This window comes from Pithys albifrons, chromosome 1, assembly GCF_047495875.1.
Source record: "Pithys albifrons albifrons isolate INPA30051 chromosome 1, PitAlb_v1, whole genome shotgun sequence".
Lineage (NCBI taxonomy): Eukaryota > Metazoa > Chordata > Aves > Passeriformes > Thamnophilidae > Pithys > Pithys albifrons.
Genome location: NC_092458.1, coordinates 120,724,839 through 120,750,409, shown reverse-complemented (window position 1 = coordinate 120,750,409; position 25,571 = coordinate 120,724,839). Strand labels below are relative to the sequence as shown.

Below are 25,571 nucleotides of genomic sequence, written 5' to 3'. Positions count from 1 at the left end.
CTCCTCTTGTTTATTGAGCAAACTGTCTAAATCCACTGCCTGCTGCTCATACTTCAGGGTTTTCCTTTTTTGTGTGGTGAGAAGAAGAATTAATATTCTGTATTATGTCCTAGGGAAATTGTTGGGGTTTGTGCTGGAGGGATCTGTTGTACCAGTAGCAGTTGATAGCAATGCTGGCATGTAGGGTTGAAAATAAAATAGAACTAAAGGTAGAACATTGTAGTGGAATGAAAGAATACTTTTCTGCTATAGATGAAGAGCTGAAAGATTATTCATGAGGGGAAAAAGTACATATTGAGACCCTGAGGCTGATCTAAGGTCCAAATGCTCTCATCCAAGAAACTGAGGCAGAAAGTAAATGTCAATTTATTGCATCACTTCCAGCTGAAATAATATCTAACATATGCAATGTTACAACATGACTTGTTATCTCTCGCCACTACTTCAAGAGAAAAAAGTGTAGACAATCAATTGCAGTGAAGATGATAGAAATATTAATCCAGGAACAGTGTCAATGATAGATCATGTATTTTCTTCATCAAGGTAATGAAAGGTTTGGGATTGGTAAAGATATTAAGCAAGAGGAACTTTCTGATTGCATGCAAATCAATGAATTAGTGGGAAACTAGTGCTTCACTAGGGAGGAAACAACCTCATGATAATTTTTGACCTTTGACTTTGAAACAGATAAAAACATTTTACAGGCAATGGTATGAAAAATCTTAGCAAAACCAGACCTGGCTTAGAGTTCACAGTCCTTTACTGATTTAAGCTCCCATTAAAATCAAGCAGGGCATCAGAGAGAAGTTTAATCATAAGGGAAAAGTCATAGAAACTAATGAGTACTAAACAAACAATTTATTCTATTGATACAGCAAATAAATGTGTGTTCTGGTGTAACGAGTGAGGTGTGTGGTTGTTCTCTGCTCCTCTTATGTTGATCATTAATAAATAGAGAGAAGTTACAACTATCAAATGTGAATAGAAACTAAATTGTAAGAGGAAACTGAAACATTGCTAATAAATTCTTCTGTCAAAACCAGAGATGGTCCTACGTGGAAAAAACCCCACGTCCAGTACCTGAGACTTGTGCTTTGATTTGCCCTCGGTATGGAGTCAGGGGTGGCCACAGTGGCTGAGGCTGAGATCTCACTCCTGTGCACAGGCAGTGGTGGCCTGAGCTTGCCCAAACCAACAAAGGGTGTCAAGGTCATACTCTACACAAGTCTTTGATATCCAAGGTTGTTAGTTAGGGTTAGTGGTGTGGTGTAATGAGTTTCTTGCTTCCAGTTGTTCCCAGACTGCACCCATCCAGGATACTGCGTTCCCCCTCTCTTTCCCATCCTTCAACACTTCCTCCACACCTCCTCTCAGACACTCCCTCAGCAGCTCTGCCTCGGGTACCACCACCTCAGACCTTCCTCATTCCTCCCTTTCAGCATAGCCCTGTCTGTCCCTGCTTCTCCAGCCCAGCAATGTTGTCTCTGGTCATTCCAGGGCTTTGCAGTGCCCTTCCTTCCCCTCTGCTGCTGCTACATCTCCCTGCTGGCAGCTGGGATGTTTCATCATGGACCAGAAACCTGAGCTGGGCCAGGAAACTCAGGTCTTCTGAGTGCCTAGAGAAGCACCTAATGATTAAATATATTAATTAAAGTTGACATGCTTCCTAAGCCAAAGAGAGAAGCACATACCTCATACCTTATTTTTTGTTGTTAGGAAGAGATTCAACTCCTGGTTTAGAGAACATGTTATGAAATAAATTTCTGTAAATAAATAAACGTAGAAACATATATCAAATGTCTATGTTTTAGCTATAGGTGGGGTTTGTTTTGGTTTTTCTGTTTGTTTAGTTTTGGGTTTGTTTTTTTTTGGTTTTGGTTTTGGTTTTTTTCCTATACTGGATCATTAAGTCTTGCCCAGCCTGACCAGAGCACATTGGCTGGTCCTGCCACATTCCTGTTGTGCATCCTGGTGCAGTTCCCGTGCTGGGAATCCCTCCCCTTCTCTCCATCAGGAGACAGATTTTCTTGCCTGTTTGGGGACTTCAGGACCCAGTGCTGGTAGGTGATAGGTCAGAAATGGTGTTCTGGGCCTTGGATCCTCTGTACTTCGTGTCAGAAAACCAGAAAAAAGCTTTTGTTTAGACAAAACCAGAAAAAGCAGAGTCCTGAATATTTTCAGGTCACTGCTCCAGTAGAACACTGTGGCTGAATAATTAGTTATTCCTGCTGTGCAAGATAAGGGTAGAATGTAAAAGCTCATGTTGCAGCTTATGAGGATTCATAGGCAGCAATTTGTGAAGACAGAAATTAAAAGAAATTATTTTCATGAGGTAGAAGCATTTTGATTCTGTGAGGAGCATCTAGTGCTGTGGCCTGTGTTTTAGTCCATGATCATTTTTCATAGCATGTAAAACTCATGCTATCCCTATTAGATTGATATAGCACTAATTCTCTTACTAGCTATAAATAGAACTAAATAACTTGTTTTGTTTTATCACCAATTTCTTCTTCTAGTGATCCCACTCCAGCTTTCCAGTGTTGCAGCCTCATTTTAAGTGGTGCTCCATGGTCCTGCAGCTGTGTGACTGCACCTGTACTTGCTGAAACCCTGCTGTGAGGGGGAGCCCTACTCTGGAAACTGTTTTATAGAGAATATACATAAAATACCTGAAGTGTAAGATTTATTCAGTCAGTATGATTTTATACTGCCAAGCAAAAGGAAAGGAGGAGGCACTGGAATCATATATCCAAATTTTTCACAATTTCTGACAGCACCAAGAATGTCTTTGGTTTCATAAAGGAATGACTTGAGCTGTTCTTTCCTCCAAGGCAAATCTGTAAAATATCAAGAAGGAATGATGCCTTGAAGACACATTGATGTGTAAGGAGGAGATTGCTCTGTGATGACTGGCACTTTTGCTCTTGAAATAAAGCAGTACTATTATAATGAAAGCAGCATCACCTGAAAGCAGATGAGTTAGGGAGGAAATTGCCCTTTTATTGTGCTGTATTCTTCCCCGAGGAAGGAATAATTTATTATGTTACAGTGATATCTTTACTGAAGATATTTGCTAGCTGGTGCTTGTCAAATTTAGATTCACATAAGTTAAATTTTATTTGAAACCTGCCTGCTTTCAGAGCACCATCTGCTGGTACTTCATGGGTCCTGTAGGCTGCTGCTGGAGAGCTCTGATCCTCTGCATTTTCCAAAGGACTGTAAAGGTCTGCTGGTATTCTTTGCAACCTGCTTGTGCTTTGAAAATGTAATAGCACTTTTTTAGCTAAACTTCTGTTTAGTATCCAGCCATCCTGCCAGAGTCTGTTTTATGAAAGTAATTATTTTTCAAATATCTTCTAAAACCCCTTAAATGGAACAGGAATATTTGCATTATTGAGACTAATGTTTGAGTGATGATTTTTGGGCTTGGCCCCTGAGCTTTTATTCAAGCTCCTCCATAGCTTTGTGGCTTTGCAGAGAAGGCAGCTGTGCTTTGCCAAATCTGAACCACCTGTTAAACAGGATTTTTTGTTAAACTTGTCAAATAGTCAGTTATGTCTTTAGTTTAATGTTTTAGTGCATCTCTTCCCTGCTCAAATACAATTTATTTCTTTCATAAATGTGAATGAAATTACTGCACATGAGGGAAATCACTGATAAAAGATTTTAAAATGCATATATATGAGATAATTTTAGGTCTGAATTGTGTTGAGGGTGGTCAAAGAATATTTAGGTTTTTATTAGTGGGTTCTGCCTTGGACCTGTAAATGGTTTATGAAGGTCCAATGACCTGTTCTCAGTAAAAGTTATCTTTAGCTTTTAAAATCATAGCATAGTTTCGGATGTCCTGTCTCCAAAACCCAGACAACTCTTCAAGTCACAAACTTGTCTAAATGCTTTAAAGGATTTAATACTCATGTTTTAATCATGTCAAAAACTTAGTTGTTTTTATAGAGAAAAGTCTGACTGAGCTTTATGTCTTCAAAATGTCTCCTAAAAATACATACAAAGCAGTTAATGTTCTTTCCAGCCTCTAAATGAGCCTTAAGACAACACTGCATTAAGGGAATGAAGTAAAATTAGAGTGTAGGCTTATGTGGAGCTAGGAAATAAAAGAGGCTTCTGAAATAACCATTATTGTAAGCAAAATCTTAATTGTTTGCCTAAGAAGGTGATGGTGTGAAGGTTGGTGTCCTAGTTCAGCAAGCTGGGACCAGTTTATCACTGTGTGGGTGTGACCAAAGCTGTGTATTCTAAACTCTCTGAGCCATTTCCCAAGAACTGTTAACAATGGACCATTTGCAGCAGCTGCCCAGGGCACACCTGAACCCTCAGGCTGTGAGCTGAGTGTGAAAGACACCTGTGAGATAAGAGCTGTGATAACTCCCCTCCAGGGAGTCGCTAGCACCTCCACACCCAGCCTGAGGGGTCATATCTGCTAATGGGACATCAATGATTCCAAAATACCCCTTGACTCACAGAGTGAGATCACCCATTGTGGAACTCCCCACCATGGGGGAGGTATTGGGTGGTCCCATCTGGACCTGAGAGTATATAATCTTGGGGGTTTTGGGACTTGGGAAACCACTTGATGGATCTGGAGTAGGACCAGAATCTCATCAGAAGGAGACCACCACTCTTGACCAGACTGTGACAGTCATCTGCACCAACAAGTTTTTCACTTCCTTTTACTTTGGACTTGAGGGAATCATGTGGGGCCCAGCATAGAGGGATAACAAACACCATTGTGTTTGTGCTCCAGGGTGCTGGGTTATACTTCTGGGTTTTGTGGGTTAAACCCAATTTCTCTTTGTATCATTGCATTTATTGTAATATTTTTATTAAATTGTAGCTCTGATTTATAATCTCTTTCATGTAGGGTTCGTTTCTTCTTCTGGTTTACCTTTAAACCAGCACAGTTGGTTACTGTTGTCTGATCCAGGAGATTGTTATAGCCAGTGGTGGATTGGAGCCCCATGCCTTGGTGCAATGCCTCGTCTGACTCCCTGCCCAAACAGGCGCATGTTGGACTGGTAAAGCCAAGTGGTCCCATTTCCCATGGCACTTCTTCCCCAGCTCAGCTTTGCAGTTGTTCCTGCCCTGTTATCACACTGAGCTGCAAGAATGGACTCAGCTCATCATGTTTGCTCAGAGGTTTGAGCCTGGTTGGTCTGAACTTCAGGGATATCCTGTGGGACTGGATTGTTCTCACAGTCCAGAAGTCCTAAGGGACTTAATTAATCCTGAACAGCAAGATGTGAGATCTTGCACTTCAAGGAAGCTTTGTCAACTGCATTCATCTAAAGCAAGAAGGAAGAAAAGGGGATTTGTAGGTTGAAACAGAATTTGTCAGGAGGATGACTGTGGAAGTTCAGCTTGTGAATCCACGTAAAATACTGTTATTGACTCTGTTGCCATAGTTTTGACAGCTGCATGTTAGATTGTGTAGATTTATTTCCCAACACTGCTGGGAGGTGGTGTCATTTTAAGGTTGAGATCTCTCTGTTTCAAGGATAGAGGTGCTTGTGCAATCCGGTAGGACATCTAAGATGCAGGACAGAATCAAGCTGGTATCATCTACATCCCAGTTGCACAATAAAGCCCTTTCTATAACCTCCTTCTCTCAGTACAGAAAGTTTGGTGTGCCACTTCAGCTGAGTGAAGAACAGCTAAGCTTTGTACATACTTCATTGTATTGTATTTTTGCATAAAATGTTATCTCTTCTAAGTGGTTTTTTGGAAATCTGTTCCCAAATGTCAGTCCCAACAGTGAATTTGGAGGACTTGAGGTTGAACACAAGTACATTACTCTTCCTTCATTCACTGTCAGATTCTGAGTGTGTAGGTGGAAAGCTCAAATAGCACCTGCCAACTACTTATTGGTTATTGGCTTAGGATAGAGCTGTTTACACTTAGTTCTGAAGCATCCACTTCGTTTATTGTTTTGTATCTGCTTTCAGAATTGTATTAAAAAATGATGAAATCTGAGGTTCAACGAAGTACACAGTCCCAAGCAGGAGTTCCAACTTAAAATGACTTTGTAATTAATGAAGAAAAATTGCATCTGAAATCAGTTACCAATGCACAGCTTGGTGAAAAGATTATGGTTAGAAGATGCAGTTCATCAGCCATTGAGTGTACAGGAGACATTAAAGAATCGTATTAACATTTTTTCAGACTGAGCTTTCAAACAAGGGTGTTTGAGTTGTACCTCCAAGACATCTATCGAGACATGTTTTTTATGTCCTGAACACTCATCAGGACATACAATCCCTTATGCTTCAAGGAGGATGAACACACAAGTGTACTATTATAATATGTTTTCCATGACCTTTTTAGAAAGTGTGTCTTAGCCTATAACTGCAAAAAGTAATCTGTTGTTTGGTAACACTTTCCTCTTTCTTGCAACTTTTGATATCCCATGGCAAACTGAGTCTGTGATTCCTATATAGCTTTATTTACGTGTGCTCTTGATGGGTCCCTCTCCTCAGCCCCTATTACCAATCTGCATTTTGCAGTCACTGTCATTCTTGTCCTCAGCTTTGTTTTGAACATTGTGCCTCATCTCTAACAAGTCCTGACAATGAAGCATCTTCCCTTCTCTTATTGATGTGTTTGTGTAAAGGGTTTTTGAGCACTGCTATGCCTTGGGAGGTCGGTGTCAATGTACATTACACAAGTAATGCAACTCCTCCTTCCCTGCCTTCCCTGTCAGAAAAGGCACTTGGTTTGTGTGAACAGATTTGTTTGCTGTCAAGCTGATGCAAGATTTGCTGAATCTTCCATTTGTGATTTGCATTTTGGAAATGTCTTTGTTCAACAATGACCAAAACTCTCACGGGCAGATCTTTTACACCGGGGAAAATTTTAAGGTGTTTTCTTCTTTAAATCAAGTATCTGACTTGAGAGTTATTGGAAGAAACAATTTAAAGTGAGAAAATCCTTTATGCAACATTAAAAATATTTTCTGGAAAGCTTCTTCCACAAAAAGTTGCTTGCCACACAAACTGATTACCAGGAGTTGTCTTGAGGCTTAGGCTGACCTTAACTAGCTGAGTGGAAAACAGAAGTCACCTTGGAACCAAACCAGAGTGAGAGGTAGCTGTGAGGCTGGCCCACAATCAATTAATTTCTCTGTATTCTTCTCTAAGCGTAATTCATTCCTTATACTTTTCATATTTATGTAAGACAGACACAAAAATTTGTCTTCTGTCAGTACAAAAGAAGACTTTCCAACTGCCCCCTTCATAAAGGATTGGTGAAGTCTCCAGGGAGGTGTATTGGATCACTTGGTGCCAAATGGAGGAGGATTAGGATGAAGGGGTTACCAAGACCTGCTCTGTGCTCCTACCCTGAGCTACGCAGGCTGGTCTGCAGGCTGGGAGAAATGGGAAGAGTGTCCCCATCAGCACCTTGTATCCAGGCTCTCTCTAGCACAGGGGAGTGCAGACAGGAAGAGATTTGAGGAGAAAAGTCCTGCTAGGGACCAAGCATTCCTTCATTCCTATGTATTCATAAACTCTGTCCAAATAGAAAGTTTGCTACTGTGAAGGCTCAGAGTAGTTCTGGATTAGGGAAAGAAGGTTGCTGTCTGTAATGCCTCACTGATGCTCTTTTGCTGCCTGGTAACCTGTCATCTAGCAACTCACTTCTACACTGCCAGATATCTTGCTCTGGGAGAAGTCTTTTCATTTTTAAATCTTTATGGGAAACAGCCATGCCTATGGCAGTTTTGCAGGAGCATTGTCAGGTCATAAGATGCACTTCTGGTTTTTGAACCAAAGCCTAATGCTTCAAGTACACACACACCATTTTACGTGTGTGAACAGCACTGTGCTTGTTAAATATGAATATTTCCAGGACTCTTGCCCAGTTCTGCAGATACAGTATTCTAAGATTATCCATTTGCTGTCTTTCCATCAACTATATGTATTGCAGGAAGAGAAAGATTTCTTTTTACTCTCTGCCAGCCTTGGAAACTCTGAAAGTCAAACTGTGTTCTTTCTGGCTTATGAATCATCACCCCTAACCCTGACTCAGCGATCACAGGGGAACACTTAGGCCATGGTTAACATATATCCTTCAGATCAAAAAGATTCTCTAGTATGATATTACGTTACTCATTACTTCTTCAATAATGCCTATATAGAATTCCATTCATAATCTTTCAGATATGTCAGTTCAGTGGAGCTAAGGGAACAAGAGTGGAAAATTATTTTTAGTCCATTGAGACAGATAGATCTGACATTCAGTATGGTTTGAATGCTGAAGGGTTATCACTTTGCGGGCTATAGTTAACTGAAAATCAAAATAGTATATTACTTCAAGGAGGCAACTTTTAGTTTCTCTGAGATGTGATGCTCTGACTAGAGAAGAAAACATGGAAGTGAGTGCTGGATGTGAGAAAAATTATCTAAGAGATGGTATTCTTCATTATTAATATAGCTTTTGGATATACCATGGTTATTCATAACTATATAAAGTGTGTTTGCATCAAAGGCAATTATGCCAGTTAACAGCATGCTCAGGCTAAGACAATTGATTGAACAATCTTTAAATACTTTGCCCCTTTCAAACCTGTTGCTTGGATACCACTTTCTCTGAACTATTATGTACTTTGCTGAAAATTAAATAGTGAAGGAAAGGTTTTAGAAGCTTTTGCCTTTGTCTTTTCCATAAAGCATGTATTAAAAATTATTTCAGAAGTGGTGTCAAAGAATTAAGGCTTTCTGGCAGGAAAGTACTGACAGAAACAGCTGGAAAATGCAACTCATGTACAGTCTCAATTCAAACCTTTGTTTTCTAGATATATGTTTCTTTCTTCCACACAGACTTCCAAGGGAATTTGACTTTGAGACTCAATGAAGAGATTCTCAAGTTGTAGACATCTTGAAGTAACTGGATAGCGCATCCTGGTAAGTCTCTCACTAGTGAGAATGGTTTGTTCCCTGCTCGGTTTTCCTTACTCACTAAAATATGTAATCTGAAAGTGTGAGGTAGAGTGTGTGGTTCGATTTTTTTTGTATAAGGACAGATTTTTTCTGGTCTCCAACAGAATGCCAGGTATCATATTGCATTGTGTTATGCCATGAACTGCTGTGATTTCTTTAAGCTATGAGCTGCTACTTTACCTGTACTCAAAATCCTCTCAGAAATGACAGAGGTGTCTTGATGCAGAGTTTTAGATTTGCCTCCAGGACTCATTTCCTGTTTCACCATTAGAGCAGGTTTGGGAAATCTCCAGGTCTATCTGCCTTGTTTCACTTCACTCTGGGGGTGAATGGTCTGGTTGGCTCAGCAGGCAATGTCTTTAGAATCACCTTTTTATTGGGATTGTTTCACCAACTAAACCCAGGGCTTATGTTATATGACACTGCTGCCTGAAAACTGAAGGCTTTCCAATGATGGTCCAACCTTTGATCAGGGAAGTCACCTGTTTACAGGGAAGGTGGTGACTCCAACTCATGCATAATGTTTTGACCAAGGTTAGGCAAAGAGATGTTTATTACAGATTTGTCTCAGTGAGGATGGTTTTTGCTGCCCGCAGGCAGGCAAGGAAAATCTCCTGCCTTTCCCTGTAACTGTACCTGGGAAGGGTTGTCCTGCCCCAGGCCACAGACACTGTGTTCCACCCAGGAAGGTGCAGGGATGGCTGTCAAGGACTGCCACAGGCTGTACCTTAGGAAGCAGCACCTACTGTAGTAAGTGAAAAGTCAGGACTTTGCAGCTCATTTCTTCACTGGGCGATGGGGAAGAGTTGCAAAGACAGCTGTGGTCCAGCTGTCTCATGTCTCAGCTCCTCTCTGCTTCCTGTCATCATGAAAAGGAGCAGAAGCAAAGAGGAGGTTCTTATCTGGATACGGAGTTAGACCATAGGCATCTAATCTGGATTTTGGGATTTGCCCATGATCTCTAGTGTAAAGGGAATGTTCTGTCACTTTGTGCTCATAGCTGAGCCAGTCAGCAGCACTGTGAATGTGACTCACAGCAGTGCTGAGATGGTGACTCACTGCAGCATCCTTTCTGGAAAGACTCTAATCCTCCTTTCCTGCTGCTGGGGCTGTTTTGGGAACCACAACATTAAGCACTGAAAGGCACATTTATTAAATGACACATGCCAGAACTGGGTTTTGTTTGTAACAGTGAGGAAGTACTTTGTGGCCTCTCTGCTGTTGACTAGACGCTGACACATCTGGCAACCAGGCACTAGAGGATGGAGATATTTGAGCATTTGTTTCCCTGGTTAGTTAGATCTGGGTGTCAAGCCCATTTCAGTCAGTGAATCTCTGGGTGGGATTCAAGAGTTTTTCTTAACTGCCAACATTTGTCAGATGCCAGTTCCCTGAATCCACCCTTCCTGGCCATGTTATTTTAAGGCACTAAGTATTTTAAATTACTATGATAACAATAATGAAACCCTTAAAAGATTTTTCTCTGAGTAAATTGTCCTCAGGTTTCTTCCTGACCAGTGACAGGATGTGTTATATCCACCACAAGTCACCCAACCTTTTGCCACACAAGCAGTCTGGTCAAAAGCCTTTGGGATTACTTATGGAGCAGGAGGGCTGTGCCCTATGAATGTATCAAGTATTTGGGGAACTCTGTTCCAACTGCTTATTGGTCTTGCACTTGTGGTCTGCTGGAGTCTTTAGCTGGATTTTCAAAGGATGTCTTTATCAGAGCTAATCTCACAGTGCTCCTGTTACAGTCAGTACTGCAGGGTGTGATTCACCTGATACTTTTCATCCTTCTGCCTCAGGAGGACAGAAGTTGGATCCTAGAGGTACCTGTTTCTCTCAGTACATCATAACCTACTTTGTGGGCAATAGCAGAAGTAGAAAGGTCTATACAGAGTCAGGTGACCAAGCTCCACAACGTTTATTTAACGAATATATGCTCAAGATGTAATTTATCCATGCAAATACCAGTTAACTCAGTTTCCACAACTCCCTCCTGGGCCTCGGCCTTTGCATGTTTTTTAAACTAATTAGGAGTATGGTAATTTTCTTTTTTTAACCAGCGGTTATGTATGTGTGGTTTCTTCTTCCATGAGGGAGGGAGGCATATCTGTATGACTGTCCAGCCCTGGTGTAGCTGCACTGAAAAGTAATAAAAAATTTTCAAACAACACATCTGTGCAAGTATCTACACACCCTAATCAATAAGGTCACCTTATCTGAAGGAATGGCCCCTGGCTTATGCCTCATTAGGGCACCAGAGTGTGCAAGTTTCAAAAATTCCTGTTTCTAAAATAAGGAGGGATGTGAGGCAGGGTCCTTTCTAATTAGGACAATGAGTTTGTAAAGTCTGCTTTATATATTAAAAAGTGTAGAAGTTCTTGGAAGAAAAAGTGCTGCAAATCTGATACAAATTTTTCAGGGTGAGAGGGATCTTTCATTTCAGCTTGATGACGTTTTTGACTATTGTTATCCGAGTGAGCAGGGATAAAATTCAAAACAGTTTATTTTTGCTTAGACAATATCTTTTATAAAACTGAGTGGTGGTAAAGCAATTGGTGGTAAAGCAAAATAAGTCTCAACAACAGTCTCATTTTCAAAGCTTTCTACTGTTATAGGAAAAGAGAAATCAATATTAATTTTTAAAAAACTATCTCCCTAAAACATTAAATAATGATGTAGCTTGGAAGCAGAAAAAGTATAAGAATCTGTGATAGTGTCAGGTTGGTATTTTTCTGAAGTACTGTGCAGCACTACTTCATTTGACAGGTGAAATTGGAGGCTGGGCATGTGCCAGGCAGGGATGGTCAGGGCATCCCATCAGCCTGAACAGAGCTCATAAGGCCATGCTTCCTACCAGGGTTTCATATGGAGTATGTTTTCACATGGAAGTGTGTAAAAGTTGTGTAACAGATGTTAGACTTCTAGTCATTACCCATTTTCACCTTTGATGGCACAATGTTCCATCCCACAGAAACACATGTGTTCACTTGAATTCCCACGCTGCCCATATGCCTACATTTCAAAGTTTGTTACCTTATTAGTTGGTGAAATATGCTCATTAGACTATTAGCAATGAGAAGTATTTAACTGCACCTTAAGCACTCAAACCCTAAAGATTTAAATCTGCAAAACTCATCTTCTCCTAACTCAGGAATTCCTATAAAATGCAAAGGTGCAAAAGAATCTTACATTGTTTTGTAAATGCTCACTTCTGACATTGGAGGAATTGGAATTTCACTGGAAATTGCAAGAGAAGGTGTTCCACTGTCCGTCATTTTCTTGGTACTCATTTTGACTGGGCATTATGAGTTTGTGGCTACTGGTTCGTTTTTCTCAGGCTGATCACTCAGTTCTCAAAGCTTTCTAAGTGCTTGAATTTTTAGGCTCAGTTCCTTTCTCTGGCTGAGAATTATTAGTGTTGCCTACCTAACCTACAAGTCCATTTTGTGAGAAGGGTGGCCATGTCAAATCTTAATTTTAAGAGGAAGATTTTGGATCTGTGACTATGAGATATTTCTTTGCAGATGAAAATAACGCATCATTCAAAGCACAGGTCTTAATGGTTAATTTACCCTCCCTCAGATACATGTAGGACTGACAATTTAAAAAAAATCAGATTTTTGTTAGACCTGCAGGAGAAGCCTCCCTTTCCTTTAAGAGGCAGTGTGTCCTCTGGTGGAAGACATTTTTCTTTTAAAACAACAAATAATGTCTATAATGAATGTATAGGACTGGAAGATGTCTCTGCTGCTGGAGCTGCCGCTTTTCTGAGCAGTGTGAACTATGAGCTTTCAAATAAAATGAGACTTATTAGAAATATATGATGCCACCATTGTAATCCACTACATTTCCCCCCCTTTAAAAATCTTTCTATTAACAGCAAGTGAACAACAAGATTGTGTCATGAAATTTCATGAGTTCTGAGTTTCTCCTCTGATATGTTTTCCATATAGGACATTTCTTTTGTGCCTGTAACTGCCCTTTCTGTGCAGAAAGGTGCTATGATCTGGTGGCTCACATGTTGGCTTGCAACCAAGAAAATCTGGGTTCTCTTCCCACAAGTTTCCCAGCTATTGCATCAAAGAAATGGCAGCAACAAAACCAAAAAATGATGACTCTCAATGCAGAAAAGAATCAGGATAGAAATTAATTTGCTAATCTTTGATACCAAGCTTTCCTTCAACACCCACTCTAATGCATTTGTTCTATGGAGGGGTGGATGTGTCATGCTTATAGCAAGGTTCTGTCAAGGCAAAGCTTTTTTTTATTAAGAGCTGTTTTAATGTGTTTTGGAAGTCTGTTTCTTGCCATATAAAATCAAATCACACTGTTCTCTGCATGAGTGTATCTTTTAATATGGAAATGCTCCTTGCACTTACACTGCTTAGCATGGTGGAAAAAACAGCCTTCTCTTACCTGCCATCCATGCTTGCTAAACTATGTTATTTTTGACTTTTCTGTGTTTAAAACTTGTTTTTCAGTGGTTTGCAGATGCTTCTCTTGCTTCCCACATAAATTCCTGCAGTATGACCAGATGTCTAGTTCATTTCTCTCAGCACCCTTTACAGCCCTGATTTGAAATGTTAACACCAGCCACAAAAGAATCATATGCTTGTCTTGCAAATTGCCTCAATCAGGTTGCCCAAACAGTGTCTCAGGCTGGCATAGATGTTATAACGCTTGCAGCTAAAATGCTCCCTTAGGATCTTGGACAGAGGTCTCTGGGCTGACTGTGCTCTGAGATGGGCAAAGACAAACCTCTCTGTTATTTCTCCATGTGGGAAATGTGTTGTTAGAACACAGGCCAAAAGTTGGTTGCATCTTCACCTGGAAGAATGCAGATACCAACCATAGGACATTCCTAAAGAAGTGTTCGTATCACTGACTTTTAGGAGGGAGAAGATGATCATGTTGGTATCAGCCCAGCGTTTGGAAATCCTGCTGTTTTCAGTGGCTGCCCTGTCCATTGGCAGTGTGAGCAGAGCAGTTCAGGGCTCACAGGCAGTGATAGAATGTGAAGAGCAAAAGGTTTATGCCTTGATGAGACTCTGAATCTTTAACTCACCTTGGTAAACTCCTAAAGGATGGGTACTGGATTGCGTCTATGAAAACTGGATCATGATATGAAAACATACCACTGACCTGATAATCATCCTTGTTTTCTATATGTGCTTTTCCATCTGTAAAACAGGACATTCTCTATTGACTTTCCAAGATTCACCAGTTGGAAAGCATTGAATAAAAATTGAGTTGTTCTTTTCACTATCAAGGCCTGGGTGAGATTAGAAGTTTGAGTTTGTGTGCTGAAGTTGTATTATTGTTTTGTTTTGTTTTCCTAACCACTTTCACATGCAAGCAAGTTTTATTGCCAGCTGCTCTCCATGGTTGGTCTCTTGGGAACTCAGACTCCTGTTTGTTGTTAAACTCATAGTAGTTGGTTAGTTTAATTTTTTGCAAATGTTAATTTATCAGGTTTGGATTTCCACCAGTTGTCTTTAGCCAGCCAGATGTGGGCAATGGAGTAAGCACTGATGTGTAAGAAGGGCTTGTCAGAACCTCAAATCCCTGTAGAGGGAGAAATGGGCAAGTTTATGGCCACTCTAACATTCTTATTGGACTGAAATTAAGTATCCAAAATTTTTTCACTTCCCACAGAGCAAGAATATGAAATGTCATTTAATTAATGGAAGAAAGATTTTATTTCACTATTTCAAATAGAAAAAGGCAAGGCTCCCCATGATGATCACAGCAGGGAGCTCATGAGCCTAGACATGCTGCTCGCCAGGGAGGCTTCCAGAGAGGCCAGAGAGGTAGCAGGAAACCAGCCAGGTTTCCCTAGGAAGTGTGTTAGAAGCTTTGATTCAGTCAATCTGTTCCTGCAGAATATATATGCATATTTTTCAGGAATTGGCATTTTCCTATGGGAAGAGGTTTTACTGAGTTAAAATTGGAGATTAGTGAGCATGCTTTCCAGTCTGCAACGGTGAGAAAGTCACATGTCCTTTGTCAAATATGTAAATATATGATGATCTAGCATACGCTTAGGCAGCCATACCAGACATCTAAAGTGGGGTCTGTGGATGACCTAAAAATCTCCTTAAGGACTTTTGCATTGCTATCTGCCACTCTAAAGCTAGCACTGGAATGAGCAGACTGTCAGGATACTTCCCTGCATTGCAAGGGAAAGCTGTGTGGAAACAGATCATCAGACAAAGGAGAAGCCAAAGCCAGGTATGGTGAGAACATCTGTACCCTCTTCAGCTTTACATAGTTTAAAAAATTAATGTGACAGCTGTGAGTCCTGTGCATTTCCCTGTGGAATTTTTTCTTTTAAAACAACCTTCTGTTTGATCTCATGGTTCCAGTAGCTGGAAGACTTGAGGAATTGTGTATCTGCTCTGGACTTAAACATCAGTCGTTGATATAGGTCAGAGTCCTGAGCCCTGGCTGCACTTTCAGCAGCCTGTGGGCTTTGATTTCCCCAGAGACCTGTCAGTGTTTTGGAGGTCAGTGGCCAAGCTGCTGTGGTGCCAGAACGTGCAGCCTGTGCTGGTGATGTCCCACCACAGGAGGGACAGAGTGGTGGGGAAAAGAAGGAAGGTTTGGGGCCGAGTGGGATAGTGTGGCACATGTTCTGCCCCACGAGAACTCCCACTGGGAGTTCCATAAGTCTCTCCATATCCCAGAGGAGGGGATATGGAGAGACTTAGGTGAAATCAGGACAGAAACAGAGTGTCTGGCCCCAGGCACCAGAAAAAGCAATTTCTCCTGTGGTGTCCTGGCATGTATAATGGACAAAGGCCTGTGGGTCCAGTGTACTATCCAGTGTCTGGGGATCTGAACTCCAGCAAAAAGATGAATTTTTCACATGGGCTGTTAAGGAGAAATGAACTCTTGCAGGAGTTTGTACATGGATACTGTTCTACCCCGTGCTTCCTTAGAAAACTCTGTAGGAACGAAAATGTGCGGTAAGGCAGGAAAGGGTTTAACTCCTGAGTGAGCTCTGGAGACGCTGCAGCATTTCCTACCCTTACCCTCACCCTCACATCAGATCCTGCCCTGTAACTTTAGCCACAGGCTTGTCTAGAGGACAACCGGGTGTACATGGGGCCACATATCCAGTGCTTCCAGCTTCATTTTGCAGGGCGGGAAGAGGAGCTGTGGTGGAGTGTAAGGCTTACATATGACTCTGTTTGGTGAGGCAAATATAGGAGGGAGGAGTACGACTAGAGATCTAATTCTCTGTCTGTGGAAGGGATGAGGAGACTGATCCTCTGAGGAGACAGAGCAGTGTCACTGCCTGACATGAAGGTTTTATTTTTCATAGTTAGATGAAATCATCTAGTTTCTCTGTCATGTTTGGCATTCTGAATTTTTACACACATAAAGCTGTTGCACTCATTGTCCTGCCTGAAAAGAACTGTGTTTAGTCCTCAGATGGATCTTGGTTTAAATTTTAGTCAAAATATGTCTCCTTCAAAAATACCACCTCCCATGGCACTGAGCCCCACCAGTGACTCGGTGCTGACTCAGAGGAGAAAGTGCCATCCCCTGAATCAGTCACACAGCTGGAGGACAAATTGGTATTTTCCTTGTCTCTCTCCATCAAAACAGTGATCAGACATGGAAATCTCAGCTTACTAGGTGAGATGAGATCACAGTAAAGAGGCTAAAGTCACATTAGGTCGTATTTGTAATGAGAAAAAAGGACACTTTCATAGATTTGTTTGTGCAGGATGTAGAGGGAGGTCTGATGCAGGGCAGCTGGATTTGGAGCTCTGTAGATGCTTCTTTTAGAGTTTTGGAAAGGGAAACCATCATTCACACTTCAGAAATGAGAAGACACAGGTATATTTTTGGGTCTTTTAAATGAACTATTATGCTAATATTCTGTCTGATTCAGATTTTGGTGTTTTCCCTGCATGAGTCTCTTCACAGTGGTAGCCTGGGGTTTGTGGGCTTGTTTATTTTTGTAAGTTACCATTATATCAGCTGCAGTGCTTATCATAGGGAGTAATGAAAGGTGCTAATAGTCATTTAATGACAGTATAGGAGTTGGTATATTACTCACCTTTCTAAAATAAAAGTCATATAATGAATTATGGGGAATGCACAGTATGGAATTATTACATTAAAAGGAAGGATTGACACTGAGAAAGGTAATTTAAAGTTGAACTTCATGAAGGAATTTTGTCAGATCTATTATTCTGCTAAATATTTCTCTACAAAGGTGAGTGAAAGGAGATCTTTAACACAGCATTTGACTGTACCTGCATAGAGTGGTCTCCTTCAGTAACAGCACAAGTAATCACCCCTCTCTCTCTCAATGCTGCCACCTGTGATTACAGCAAAACTAGTTGAATATTTACTTCCTATGTATTTAATGACATGATAAATTTTCATTGAGAGACTGTTGACTCTGTCATCCATCTGGTTTTGGTACTGGGCTGCCACACAGTGGCCTCCTTCACAAAACTGGAGAATGGGAGGAGGAAGGGAAGATATCAAGTTGATAACAAGAATGAGCAAATGCAAATGTCATGCCTCAGTTATGGTGTCTGTTAATTTCTTACTGGCTGGGGAAGCAGAATTTAGTTTTGTATAATCCCAAACTCAAGAAACAAACATGAGAACACAGTAAAAAGAGGTATAAATCTATCAGTTAACTGACAAAAAATTCTTTCAAGAAATATATAAAGGAGTTTTTATGAAGGTCGAAGAGTTTTCTCTGACTTACTAATATCTGCTTTATCTCCTCCCTAACTCCTCTTTTCTCTGTAAATATCAACAACTGAGATTTGAAGTTTCTTCCTCTTAGATGACCTCATGTTAAGGAGGAAAAGTGAACAAATGGGTGTAAATGATGGGAACGAACCTTTCCTCCCTTCATGGTCAATCTTCATGTTCAGGATGAAGGTTTGGTTTTGTGCTGGTGGTCAGTGGAAGTGCAGCCCCTCTGTTGTGCTGACCCCCGTGTCCAGCTCCATCCTGTGCTTGTGGGTGTCTTGACTCCCTGCTCAGCAGTACAAGGTGCTCCTGACGCACAGCAGAACAGCTGCTGAGGCATTTCCCCAATTTCCCTGGCCACAGGCCCCCTTCTCATTCAGCTGCCCCATGCTCTATGCCCTGGTGCTTAGAGATGACTTGTCTGAATGGCCCTCCCGTTCTTCCTGTCTGTATCTGCCAGGAAAGGTGGGCTTTTTCCTTCATGTGCATGCTCCTGTAGTGAAAATAAATCCAATTTTCCAGCTTGAGGAACTGTCTTCTGCAGAATAATTTCTGAGCTTTTGTGAGGCAGTGGAGAAATCCTGTTTTCATCCAGACCCAGAACCTGTGAGATTTAAAATGTCACTTAAAGCATTCCTTCACTCAAGTTCTGCTTTTATAAAGTATCAGTATGGTTTGGGTTGGAAGGGACCTTAAAAATCATTATTACAAACTGGTAGAATCTCTTTAGGGTCCTCAGTCTGACAGTGTGAGGCAGTCTGATTTTCTGGCACATCAAATATGCAGTTCAGACCATCAGGATCCCTCCAAGGAAAGATGGTGTTTCGGAAGTCTGGGCTTCAGTCTTGTGTGTGCCTCCAGTCAGACTGGGTGTCTGCTGAGTTCCTGGTGTTGGTTATGGTACTTTGGTTAGGAATTAATGCCAAATAAGGAAGCAGAAAGGCAGGAAAATGAACTCTGTCTGTAAGAAAAGACTGCTTAAATCTTAAAAATAATTCCATGTGAGTATATGGCAACTTTAGATCTATTATTTTGTTTAATCATCTGTGATAAAAATGTTCAGTGCCTGTTTTTTTTAAGAATAAGCATCCTGTGAACTTTGATTCACCATAGTGTAAAGTCTGATGATGTTTACAGTCAGTGGAAGTGAAATATATTTCTGTAAAAGCTCTAAGATCTTAATTTTAACACGTGCACTTTAGTGTTATTATCAGAGTGGTGAGTGTTTATTTGGTGAAATTATTATTTGTTTTGTCATTGTGCTTATAAGGCTGGTTTTAGTTGCCATAAATTCCAATGCAGGAAGAGAAGCATAAGTGACTGAGGCCATCGTTGCAGGCAAAAGAGAATTTTTGTTTAATCTAATTTATTGTCAGTTAACACAACCTTCTGCTCAACCTGGTTCTGGTGTTGAGAAAAAGGACAAAACGAATCAAATAAACACCTTGGCAAAGTTTGGCAAAAAGTGAAGTAGAGTGAAGTAAAGTGCTGATTAACATTCACAGAAACAAATGCCTGGATGTAATAAATGAGAGCTGGAATTGAAACTGTCATAAAGGGAGATGGTGGGGCACCTACTTTCCTGGATGTGAGTTTTCAATAAAAGAACCACTTTCTGTGATCAAATAGATGTCTTTTTAATGGTTTGTTTATCTGAGAAATGGAGAACAGGTTAATTTTAAAAGGGAAAGCCCATACTGGGGAAGTATGTGCACTCAAAATCCCAAAAGGAAGTATACAGAGGAAACCAAATTCCACATTCAACTCAGTGAGGTTTTTAGGGGCCCTCCTGATGAAAATTCCAATGCAATTGGACAGAAAAGAGTTTCTGAGAAAAATCTGATGAATTTTCTATATGGGAAAATGCCTGGGTAGTATCTTTTCCAAGCATTTTAATAAAGAATTTAAAAAACCCCCAAAACCATATTTCTGTTTTGGAAAATATTTCAAAATAATAAAAAGGTGAAGAAGCAAACGACATATTTTGCTTGAAGTTTGATTTCATCTTTTATGTATGTTCTGTTAGTAAAAGTGTGATGAAACTTTCAGCACACAGAGAGAAATCTTAAGTAGAAAGAAGAGCTAAACCTTCAGTTTATATTGAATCACTACTGTCATTAATGGCTTTCAAAACAGAATAAAAATTTAAGTGTTTTATTAATTAATGGGTGCTATATTCAGTTTCTGGCATATCATGAAATAATATAGGAAAGTATATATGAATTAAAAAGTAAGGCATTTCTTAAAAAATAGTTGAAAATGCCTAATTATTCTCTTTTAAAGAAAAAAATTCAAAGTTTTCATTCTATGGGAAAAATTGGAAGTCTTATTTTCCTTTTCTTTTTAGAATAAAACTTCTTTGAAAAAGATGGAATTTCCCATGAAATACATGCCAGATTTGAAGAAACCAGCTCAGAGTTTGAAGGAGAGACACCAAAGGGTTTAGTTGCTGGAGAATTGCAGTTGAATTCTGAATTCTATGGGCAGTAATAAGAGTATTCTTGTCTCACAAAAAAAGGAAGAAGATGAATCTCACTGTTGGGAACTGGAACCTCCCTGGATACAACTCTCAATGTGTATTCTGAAATTCTAATCCCATTGTTCAGGTTTGGAGCCCAGAATTTTTGACTGGGTGTTTGGGGCAAATGGAGGCTATGACACCCGTGCCAAAGTCCCGCTGGCTGAAGAGAGAGGGTCCTTGATGGGAACACCACTATCCCAGCTGATTTAGGGCCCTCCCATCTTATCCTGCCATGGCATCTCCTTCAGAAGACTCTTAAAACAAGGTTTAGCAAACATCTGTGGTCTGAGCGTGTGGGATCCCTCCTCAGTGGAGGGAGAGGACATTAAGGAACTTCTGGATGTACCCCCAGCCCTGTCTTTCTGCCACTTTATTGCACTTATGGGGTGAGTAGGAGATCTGTGACCACTAAATGCTGTGTTCAGTGGTGCCTGTACCTGAGTTTGACTAGATGGAGGTTCCTGCCAGGCCTGTATTGTGTGTTTTTGTTGTAAACTTGTTCCTTCAGACTGTATGTTCATCAGTATTCTGGGATGTTGTGTCCAGTCCTGCCCATGCCTTCTCCTCCAGGAGTTTTGCCCCAGGTGTGCCCTCCCCAGGTGCAGAAGTTTCTCCCTTTCTCTGGCAGCATCTGCTGTTAGTGGTTTCCGTTCTCTCAGTGAACGGCCTCCTGGAGCTGGGGCATGAGACTGGCTAGAAAACAAACCACAGGAAAATAACCTGTGGGTTAACCCAAACACAGGGCTGAAGTGGTGGCTCAAAATGTGCAGTTAAATTCAGACAGCAGGTTAGAAAAACAGTGAGAGTGATGCCATTTAAAACAGTGTTAGTGTACCTGGGGTGGTGGAAGGTAAGTTCCACTTACATACCCCTGGAGAGAGAGTGGAGTTACACAGAAGCTCAGATGGCTTTCTCTGTATCTCATACAATTTAGGTAAATGCTAACTAGAACTGTTTTGGATGAACCCTTGTATTCCTGTGGAACAGCCGCTCTCAGCTCCACTTAGATGTGCTTGTTGCAGTGTGGGTACAGCCCTGATCTTCAGCACATTAAGAACACTGATTTTATTTGCAGCATAGCAAAGCAGGAATTGTCATGCAGTCAACTGCTGCCTCTCACCTGAGGCTTGGCAACGTCAGGCTGAGGCAGAGTGGTGTTGGCAGCCTCTGTCACAATGCCCTGACTTTGCAGTTCAGCTGCTGGTGACTAATGCAGTAAAGGAATAGTATAAATTCTGACTCGGCACTGCTGTCCTTCCTCACAATCTGCCCTTCTGATGCTCCTATGCAGTAATTTCTGCAAGTCTGAGGATGTTTCTTGCTTTTCTGAGCAAGACATTTTTCTTTCATTCCTTATCCTTTCTATAATGGCTTTTTGTGACATCCAACTTTTTCTTCAGCTAGAAATAGGGTTGTTCTAATGTGCATTTTTGAGAAAATTAAAGAAGTTTTAACTAGCTCTGCAGTGTAATATGCCTTCAGTGTCAGCAGTATTTGGTGTGTCACAAAATGTTCCTTTGATGAATTTTACTCTGTCTAACTGTCTGTGTTGCTGTCCCAACCCCTTTGCCATCAGTCACACTGATTTTATCAGTTTAGAAGGCAAAGGAGCTCTTGAGGAGTAGTATGTCAAATGAAGCAAAAGTAGAAGCAGAGCTCCCAACTATTTACAACATCTATAAAGATTTCCTACATCACAGATACTGGTTCTTCAGGATCCTTTTGAATTCAGAGTAGTGGCAGGTGAATTTTAGCCTTTCCAAATTTAAGAAACCATGAGACCTAATTTATTTGGCTTGGGATGTTTCTGAAAGAAGGAATGCAAGTGTTAGTAATGGCCTTGGATTATTTTGTTTGTATAAGGAGCATCCTGTTGCAAAGATGCTGTTCTTTGCAGTACTAGTTTTATAATAATACCTATACTTTTTACAGTATGTTACTGTTACTCCCATGTCATTATTTTTCACCAAGAAGCCTTGATTTTAGTGGATGGGTCCAGAAAAATGCATTTTAGGGCCTCTCAGCAGTGGGTACAAAATAACAAAATAGAGCTGTCAACAGTGTTTACCGAGAGGGAAATGAGGGCAAGACCCATGTGAATTTGCTGCATGTCATTATGGGTGCAAACATCCAAAGGGTCACAACTGAATTAAGCAAATCACATCACCACATTTTTTGATTTAAAGCCTTAAATGCTCATAATTCCTAGATTGGTCCCCAAGTGCCACCTCCTTAAAAGACTGCTAAGCAAATATGACTCAGCCAGCAGTTGGCAATTCATGGCATCTTCTTGGACAGGTCTTCGAAACTTAGGGAATTACAGGCAATTAAAAAAACATGTTGGGTGGGGGTTTTTTTGTTTTGCTTTGGTTTGGTTTGGTTTTGTGCTTTTATTTGTTTTTTTTTTCTTTTGCTTTGGTGGTTGGTTTTTTTGGTTTATTGTGGGTTTTTTTGCTAGACCACTTATTTGTTTGAATTTACTCGAATATCTTCTATTTTGCTACAAATTATTGTTGCCCCTGGTTGTGTCCTTTGGAGTGTAATCCCAGAATGTGAGTGGGGAATAGGGTGATTTAAATGCCATAATTTAAAAAAACCCCATCTTTAAAATATCGTATAGGAGATTTTCCAGTGGGATTTCTGCTGGACTTCCTACAATGATGGTCCTGCCCTGGGGGAGAACGTGCATAAATATAACTATGTAAGAGAGTAAGTGATTTCCACCTTTGGTCACCAGTGATCATAAAGTGCTTAAAAAATTGTTTAAAAAAGAGTGGTAACAGTGTGTTTAGGCCTGCAGTTTTACAGTTGGTCAGAACAGCATGGCTTTGCCATTCTGGCAAAATACAAAAAAATCTTTCTTTTTTTCCTTCTTTAACCAAAGAACTCTACTTGTTTGACAGCTCACAGGCTGAATGGGTTTGTCTTACATGAGTTAAAAAATGAGGATATGTGGGATGTGGAGGTGGTGTTGTTTGTGTTTAATTTGTGGGGGTGGTGATGTTTCTGCTTAATTTGTGTAAGCTTAGAAGCAGGTGTTTTGGAACTTATTTGCTGTCATTTAGAAGGTGTTACAGTGAAGTCTTGAACAAGAAATTGGGAAAAAGGAAGTTGTACTTATTTGGTTGAATCCCTTATATATAGGAGCAAACAGAGGGGTTAAATAAAGGCTAGCATTTATTTGCATAGGAAAATAAATTATGCATGTCCGTATGCATAAAAGGGAAGGAGAAGAGCCATGTGGCAGGGAAAATGTGAGATGCTTCTGTAAAAGGTTATTTTTTAATTTTGTGCAAATATGGCACAGTGTTGACAGTTCCCATGACTTCATATGATGTATATGATGTCGGCAACTTGGTGTCATGTGATTGTGCATTTTAGCTTGTATTTAAATCAGGAAAATGTAAACACTCAGGTTTTCTTGAAAGTATGAAACATAAGGGCTCCAAATTAAAGAGCAGATGAAAACACCTCACACTCCTTACCAAACTGTTTTGCTTCACAGCCCCAGCTCTGGTCTGGGGCAAGGTGGTCACCATCACCAGCCTGAGGATGCAGATGGAGGTACCAAGGGAGGGATGCTCTTCTCTCTGTTTTGTGCTGGGGCAATTTCTCTGCTTTTAATGACATTTCTCCTTCTGATCAGTTGAGATCAGACCAGTGCCCAGCTTTAGAATGGCAACATACCGGGGAAGTTGCAGCCTGATTGCTTGTATTAATTCATACACTAGTTGTGTTTCTTAGACATTTATCTCTCTTGCAGTACTGACTGGTGTGAGAAGTGAGGGAAAAAGCTCCCCTCTGATTAGAAAGTAAATTTTTGCATTTCATGCTGCTGCTGAAGAGCTTCCTGGTGCTCTGCTGACAACAGAATGATAATTTCCACTCTGCTGCTTCTAAATGTAAGACTAAAAATTCTGTTAGTGGTGAACTGTTATGTTAATTAGTCAATAATTAATTTGTTTCTAATAGCTGTTTCTACTGATGCGAGGTAAAGAGAGACAGATTCATCTATGTGTATTTTTTTTATAAATCTAGAAGAGAGGAGAGTTACCACCTGGATGCATGTTGGATGGATTGGATGTTGGATCCATTGGATGCCTTTTCCAAGCACCTGATTTACAGAGAAAAGATGTTGATAACAGGCTTTGAATTTTGTCCTCTTGGGAACCTGAAATCACTAATTACTCTTTAATATTTCCTCCCGATTTCTCTGTTTCTCTTGGCCTTTTTTTGAAGATAATATAAAATAACTCAATTATGTTGTGCTTTAGTGGTTCCAACTGATTATAGTTCTGCACTTAATTAATGAGAAATTAGGGTCAATAAAAAATTAGGGTAATAAATTATTGATCAGCCTTTGTTTAAACAAATTCCTGGAAATAATTGAGGCCAGGTGAGAGAGAATGAGAGAGAATTGAAAGTGTCTGAGAAGTGGTTTGCTGGGGCAGCTGCTTTCCCAGAAGCCATGTTCTATAACCTTCTAAAGCTTCACAAGGGAAGTGGAAAATAGGCTAATTTTAAAAGGAAAAATGTGTACTGAGGAAGTTAAAGCCTGACCTTACACCCTTACTGTGTGTGACAACCTCACCTTTTGGTCTTCTACATTTGGCTGATCTTTCAAGGCTTTTTGCAAATGAGTATCCTGAATTTTTGGTGGAGGGGAATTCCTGTGGAGTTCAGGTGATCCCAGTGGGTTGTGTGATTCCTGCACAAAGGGATACAGGGTAGCTGTACACTGAAGAAGCACAGAAATGTAGGTATGCAGCTAAGAAGTTTTATAGATTGTAGGTAGAGGCATAACATTAGGTTTTTAAAAACACTGAAGGTAGCTCGAGTACTTCAGCTGTTATCTGGTGCTAAACAGTTATACAGCATCACGCACATGATGTTCTTTAGGTGTTAGAAATAAAAATTCCCATAACCAAAGCACACTTTACCTTGCTTTGATGTTTTAAATGTCACCACTGGGTATTTTCATAAAGTTCTATTGAACTGATCTGTGTCTTTGAACAGCACAGCTACTTCAGCTATTCCTGAAGTGTATTCTGCCTCCATATGCTACATTCAGTAAGTTCACAGTGCATTCTTGAAAGAAATGAGATAAGAGTTCTAGGCTCTACCTGCTGAAAACGTGCATTATGTTGTTCATATACTACTTTGTTTGTCTTACTGTGCCTTTATTGCTTTATAGAGTAAATTGCATATGTCTGAAGTTTTAAAAACTCCCAAATGCATATTGAGAAAATTTAGGAGAGAAACCAACACAAGTGGGCAGCTTAAAAGCTCACTCCTGTTATATCATTGAATAAAATCAATTTGATGCCTTTAATTAAATGAGACAGTCTGAAGGCAGAGAACAG

General features: G+C 40.4%; 1 long non-coding RNA gene across 2 annotated transcripts in view; it reads left to right on the top strand.

The window, feature by feature from the left end:
* Positions 1–1,898: 1,898 nt before the first annotated feature.
* The window catches only part of LOC139676745 (uncharacterized), a 147,004-nt gene continuing 123,331 nt past the window's right edge, over positions 1,899–25,571 (top strand). For both annotated transcript variants that reach the window (XR_011698721.1, XR_011698720.1), the window contains exons 1-2: positions 1,899–2,060; positions 8,832–8,915. This is a non-coding gene — a long non-coding RNA (uncharacterized lncRNA). The remainder of the gene's footprint in view (positions 2,061–8,831; positions 8,916–25,571) is intronic.